This window comes from Magnolia sinica, chromosome 1 (genome assembly GCF_029962835.1).
Source record: "Magnolia sinica isolate HGM2019 chromosome 1, MsV1, whole genome shotgun sequence".
NCBI lineage: Eukaryota > Viridiplantae > Streptophyta > Magnoliopsida > Magnoliales > Magnoliaceae > Magnolia > Magnolia sinica.
Genome location: NC_080573.1, coordinates 17162279 through 17169420, shown reverse-complemented (window position 1 = coordinate 17169420; position 7142 = coordinate 17162279).

Genomic DNA, 7142 nt, shown 5'->3' with positions numbered 1-7142 from the left:
ACATAGCTGTCGAGCCGAAATGATTAGAGCTAAGGCAAGTTTTTCCATATCTAGATATCTCGTTTCTGCTGGGATCAACGCCTTATTGACGTAGTAGACCGAGTATTGCTTTTTCCCAGACTCTTCAATGAGCGTTGAGCTGACGGCCGTGGAAGACACGGCTAAGTAAAGGAACAATGGTTCTCCTTTCTCTTACTTAGATAGCAACAGGGGTGATCCCAAATATTATTTTAGTTGTTGGAATGCTTGCTCGCACTTAAGAGTCCACTCTGCCTTCTTATCACCCTTCAATTACTGGAAAAAGGGGAAGCACTTTCCTATAAGGCATTTAATTTCTTTCAAATTCTGGGGCGAGCTCATATCTAGGAGAGGTCTTATCTTTTCCGGATTGGCATCAATTCCCCTCTGACTGACTTAAAAACTGAGGAACTTACCCTAACCTACACCGAACATGCATTTGGTCGGGTTTAGCTTCATCCGATACTTCCAAAGTATGGAGAAAACCTCGGCCAGATCCGAGATATGGTCAGCTAACCTGACACTTCTCATTAACATGTCATCAACATAAACCTCCATGGTCTTGCCGATTTGCTAAGCGAACATCTTATTTACCAGTCGCTAATAGGTAGCCCCTGCATTCTTCAACCTGAATGACATGACTTAGTGGCAGTAGAGTCCTTTGTCCATGATGAAAGTCATTTTTTGCTTATCCGAGGAGTGCATAGTTATCTGATTATAGCTGGAATATGTATCCATAAACGTTAGGAGCTCGTGCCTGGTTGTGCTATCAATCGGTTGGTTGATCCACAGGAGGGGGAAGCTATCCTTAAGGCAAGCCTTTTAAAGGTTGGAATAATCTATGCAGACTTGCCATTTCATATTAGTTTTTTTCCAAGTACAACGTTGGCGATCTAATCAGGGTAGTGGACCTCTTCTATGAAGCCAACGTCGAGGAGTTTGGAACCTCCTTAGCAATCGCTGCATACCTTTCGGGCTCAAAAGCCTTCCTTTTTGCTTGATTGGTTTATGGTCCAGATCTACATTCAGTCTATGGACCATGACTTCTGAGGCGATGCCCGGCATGTCCTAGTGGGACCATGTGAAGATATCTTTATGCTATCGCAGAAAATTCAGCATCTGGTCTTGTTGTTGGACACTCAATGATGATCCGAGCTAGACTGTTCTGGTCAGATCGACGCCATCGAGCGAGAGGGTCAAAAGGTCCTCCATGGGGGGACTCTCTCTGGGGTCGAGCATATTGATTATAAAGGCTTGCTTTGCTGAGCCCTTTCTAACTACTATGGAATATCATCGTCGAGCCTCTCGCTGATTACCTCTGACATAACCAACTCCCTCGATAGCAAGGAACTTCATCATCAGGTGGTACGTGGATATTACCGCCCTCATGGCGTTAAGAGATGGTTGCCCAATGATAACGTTATGAGTCGATGGTGCATTTACAACCAAGAAGTCTACCAGTAGAGTAACTTGGTTCTGACCTTCTCATGTAGTGACCGGGAGAGAAATTGCTCCCTCCGAGATAACTTTGTCACCTACGAAGCCATGCAATGGGGTTTTTACAGGTCAGAGGCATGACCTATTGATACCCATTTTATCGAATGTATCGGAGTATAGAATGTCGGCTAAGCTCCCAATATTGACCAAGATGCGGTATACTTTATATAATTGGCTATCGTCATTGCGACTTACAAAGCATCATCATGAGGATGCTGAATCCCACGTACGTCATCCTCTATAAATGTAAGACTACATGGGTTTACCTGGAGCTCCTTTCTCGGCCTGTCAGCCAAGTGACTGTGGTGTTCTGGGTCGGTACTCCGAGGATGGGCTTTACGGGCCTAGATCGAGTCGCCGCCTCTAGACAGACCACTGTATATCATCCGGATTTCAGTACCATCATCCGTAGCCCTGCCAAATTGTTTGTCTTCCGAGTCTGCTTTTCTTCCTTTATATTTGTTTCTCTTCCTTTATGTACTGACGTAAGTGACCCTTGCAGATGAGGGTCTCGATTTCTTCCTTCAAGTCGATGCAATCGCTAGTATTATGCCCATGTTCGCGATGAAAGCGACAATATTTGTGTTTGTCTCGCTGACTTGCTTCCGTCTTCATGCAACTAAGCCAATGCAAAAGCCTTCTATCTCAAATCTCCAAAAGGATCTGCTCTAAGGACGTGTTGAGAGGAGTACATAAACTCAATCGACTTTCAGGCTTTCTCCTTAGCCTTTGGCTGCAAGACAAATCCTCATCTGCTCTCTTCCTACTCCTACTAGGTTGAGGTGGGACATCCTTACGCCTCTTGTCCTTGGAAGGGTGCTCCGAGCTTTATGCATTTTTTTCGTGAGCTAAAGAATTCTTTGGCATTGGTATATTTCTAAGCTCGATTATGAGCTCACTCAGGGTGGTTAGGGGATTCTTCCCTATCGAGAAGAGGAATCTCCCGTCTCTGAGCCCACTAATCATTGCAGTCAAATCCATCTTATCAGAGTAATCGTCCACTTGCAAAGTCTTCTTGTTGAACCAAGAAATTTAATCCTTAAGTGGTTCTCTGCTTTTTTGCTTGAGGGTAAGCAGGGGAGTCGACGACTTCCAACTTTTCTTTTTGACAATGAATTGCGTCAAGAAGGCTTTGTTGAGTTCGACGAATCTACTAATCGACTTTGGCTTGAACTGCCGGTACCAGTTTCTTATAGCCCCCTTGAGGGTTATAGAGAATGCTCTGCACATCATTGCTTCCGATGATGATTGGATCTGCATCCAGGAGCAATAAGACTACATGTGTTCGGTTGGGTCCCTAGAACCTGAGTATTGGATGACAAGGGGCATCCTGAACCTCAGAGGCATTGTTGCGCCCATAATTTCACTAGTAAATGCAGGCTCGGTCTCCTCCATCATCAATTCTACCATAGTTGGAGCCTACACCTGTTGATCTTGTTGCATGCTCTTGATCTGGTTTCGGAGCTCATCAATTTGAGCTTCCCACGAATCCCTGTTCTTAGCAACCACTTCGTGAAGAGCATAGACCTTAAGCATCCTATCCCTTCTTCTCCTTTCTAATTCATGGTGGAGGTTATTTGGGGCTAAGGCCGAGGTCTCAGACACATAAGTCGGAACCCAGGCAGCTACATCTCATACGTGAGTCGGAGCCCGGGCCGACATGCTCTGAGATACTCCCACTTGGTAACCTACGAGGATGGGTCACTCTACTACAGGCGGAGCGGCCTCTCCTTAGTCGAGGGGCAAATATTGACCCGCCACCTGTTGCCACTTCATCTGATTGATCTCATCGACAAATGCCTGCACTTGATTTTGTAATGCTCGATACTTGCCTCTGCGGCTCCGATTGCGTTGAGACGGTCCGGTTGGGGTCGACTCATCATGGAGTATCGAGGACGAGTGCCGTTGCTCAGTGCACGGTCTCCGTCATTGGTGCTGGAAGTGCTCTCCGTTTTCCCTTAGCCATTTTCTAGTAAAGGTATAAAGGCTCTTTCATCTCGCTTTCCCACAAACGATGCCAAAATGTTGATGTAAAAATCTGGTTCACCCTTGCCGAGCTCCGAACACTCACTCCAAGCTCTGTAAGCCTGCACAAGAGAAGGACAAAGGAGAACCTGGCTAGAGCAGGGGACCCTCCGATGCCAAAGTTAGGCTAGGAATCTGGGTCTAAGTAGTGTAGCTGGGTGTAGGGTGTGAGATCTTGCATACCTATTTCTTTGTATTCAATGGCTATTTATACCTTGCAACGGAACTAAGTCCAAGCTGACTTCAAGTTGATGGAATGCGGTCGAGCTGAGTATAATCCAGCCTGGTCTCGCTACTAAGAGGTTTCTCCCAGATAGGACATGCTCTAGAATTTCCCATAACATATGTATTCTACATCCGTGCCATCCATCTATTTTTTCCTATTACTTTAGGGCATTAACTTAAAAATGAAGCAAATCCAAATCTCTGTGGACAATACCATATGAAATAACAGTGATTGACAATTAAAAACTTCTTACTCACCGCTAGAGGTGTATACATCTTGACTCGGCTCGGCCACTTACTGACCCCAGCTCAGACTTGGCTCAGCTTGGTCCTTGAGCCTAACTGGCCAGCTCAGCTCATTTCGGTTAGCAGCTCGGGCCAGTTCGAGCTAAGTCCGAGCCAAGATCGAGCCGAGTTCGCCTGTGCAGCATTTTCACAAACACATGAACTGCACTTTCAAAATATTGTTATATGTAAAACAGGAGCAATGGATTTACAGGTATTTCATCAAATACCTTATAAATAACATAAAATTAAGAAAAGAAAAAGGGTATTTGATTTCATATATGTACCTTCCTTGCTATTAGGGATGTACACGAGTCAAGTTAGCTCGTTACCTTACATTGGAAAAAGGGACCAACGTTATAATTTCATCTCCAACTTACCTTGAAGTCCTTTGCAATCTCATGGACCAACCTCTGGAATGGCAGCTTCCTGATTAGCAGTTCAGTGCTCTCCTGATATTTTCGGATTTCACTGAAAAGACAGATATCCTATCAAACTCAATAGAAGCACAAAAAGAAATACATCATGAACATTATCTATAAAAGATGACAACTAGAGGAAATGTTAGAAAATAATAGACTGAACTGTAAGTTGCCACCAGCCATACTTGGTTGAGTAATTTCATCAAACACTTCGTGAGCAACAACAATATCAAAGTAACTCAGTCACCGAACTGGTTTGATCTAAGTTCGATTCAAGTTGGGTTCGATTCGAGTCAAGTTGAGCTTGGGCAAGCTCAAACTCAGTTAGAAATTTTTTCGAGCTCAAAAAATCTGCTCGACTCGGCTCAAACACAGTTTCGATTTGAGTCAAGTCGAGTTTTTTTGAGTCGATTTGAGTGAGCTAATGAGCTAACTCAACTAGTGTATAGCTCTATTCACCATAATGGTTTTGGATCAGGCTTACATTTGTTTTTGTTTTTTTTTTTTTCCTTCATCCAGTTTTGTGTCACCTTATCAATAGGTTGGAAGGCAAATAAGCATTATAGAAACAATAAGGTGGGCCTAGGAATTTCTTAATGATGGGGCATTTAATCAACATTATTTCTTATAGCATGGTCCAAATAAGATTTAGAGCTACTAGATTTTTTGGCTCATGCCCTAAAACGATACGGTAAAATAGATGGATGACATGAATGTAAAATAGATACATCAAGGTAGGTCCCACGCAAAGAGTTGTACCATCTATCGGTAACATTGGGTGCAACTAATTCTCCCCCATGATACGTAGTATGCAAACATACAATGCTTAGCTAGGGACCCGGATTACCTATAGCAAGGCTTTGGCAGGATGTTCTCGGCTGGAAGCTACTTATCTCCCATAGGTATATTTGTGATAAATCTGCCCTATCCATCCCTTTTACAGGTTCATTTTAGGTATTGACAAAATGAGGTGGATCCAAAATTCAAGTGAGCCACAAGAGAGGGAACACCGGTGAAGAAATGTTGGGGACCGTGGAAGCACATAGAAATGAATCAAGGATAACTATCCAATAGCACTAAATAAACACGGAAAAGAACACAGTGATTTTAACATGGAAAAACCCTTGTAGGAAAAAACCACGGCACAAAGCGACAGATGAACACTATGAAAACAAAAATTACAAAGAGAAAGAGATTACTTGATTCGAACAACCTCAAATCTCACCCTTGCTACACTCTTTGAAACCCTTGGACAAATTAGAAACCCTTAGGGGGCGTTTAGTGCATGGTATTAGATGGGATTAGGTGTGATGGAATTGCATTTGGTCCCATGCCAATTCCACTCCATGTTTGGGAAGAATGGAAAAGCCTTGAATTAGATTAGATGGAATTGCATTGGGTCCCGTGCCAATTCCACTCAATGTTAGCAAGTTGTGTAGGTCCCACCATGATGTGTGGGCTATATCCACACCGTCCACCCATTTTTCGAGATCATTTTAGAGCATGGGCCAAAAAATCAGGTAGATCTAAAGCTCAAGTGAACCCCACCATAAAAAGTAGTAAGGATTGAATACATACCGTTGAAAACTTCTTTGGGGCCACATAAGTTTTGGATCTGCCTCATTTTTAGGCCCATGCCATAAAATGAGTTTATAAAACAAATGAATAGTTTAGATATAACACATATGTGTTATTCTCAACAGTTTCAAATGATGGTGGGTATATCCATTCAATGTACCACCGTATTACAAACATAGCATAGAATTAAGCTTATCCCATGGTAATAGGGGACAATCCCTACCATGTGTAATAATTATGTTTTTTGAATCCCATCCCACCTAATCCTTCCCAATGCCATGCGCCAAACACCCCCTCAGAATACCTTCCAATCCCGTTTACACCCATATATATAGCCTTGGAAAGAATTCCAAATGAAATCGGAAACAAATCTCGCAAATTCGCAGCTTTGCAAAAAATTTGCTCAGAATCTGTTAATGACATTGAACACTATAGATGGCATCAAAACTAATCCTTCGATGGCATCGAACACTCATCGATGGCATCAAACTAACACCTTAACTGTCTAGAGATAAAACACGATTTTTCAGATATTTTTTTTGGCATCAAACACTTATTAATGACATCGAAAAAGTACCTAGTTAGTCCAGTGACCAACTGAAGAAAATCTAGAAAATCTCGATATGATCGAGCATTGTTTAATGCCATCAAAGGTGACATCAAACAGACTGTCGATAGCATCGATAGACCATGTAACAGACTCGATTTAAGACATCTATTACAACAATATTCACAATGTCTTCAATCTTCAATCATGCAGCTTATTGTCCTCTTCTATTATTACTTCTTTGCATCATAGCTCCATCAACGCTTCTCGTGCACACTCCATCATCATTTTACGATATCGTCAAGCCCAGAGAAGTCACACAAAACTTGAACTTCTCTGTAGGAACCACCTTGGTGAGCATGTCCGCCGGATTTACGCTAGTGTGAATCTTCTCCAGAGTCATGACTCTTTCTTCAAGCACCTGTTAAATAAAGTGGTAACGAATATCAACGTGTTTAGTATGAAAGTGCAAAATTTTTAGCCAAATTAATATCTCTCTAGCTGTCACAATTAACCGACATGGCCTTCTGTTGAAACCTTAACTG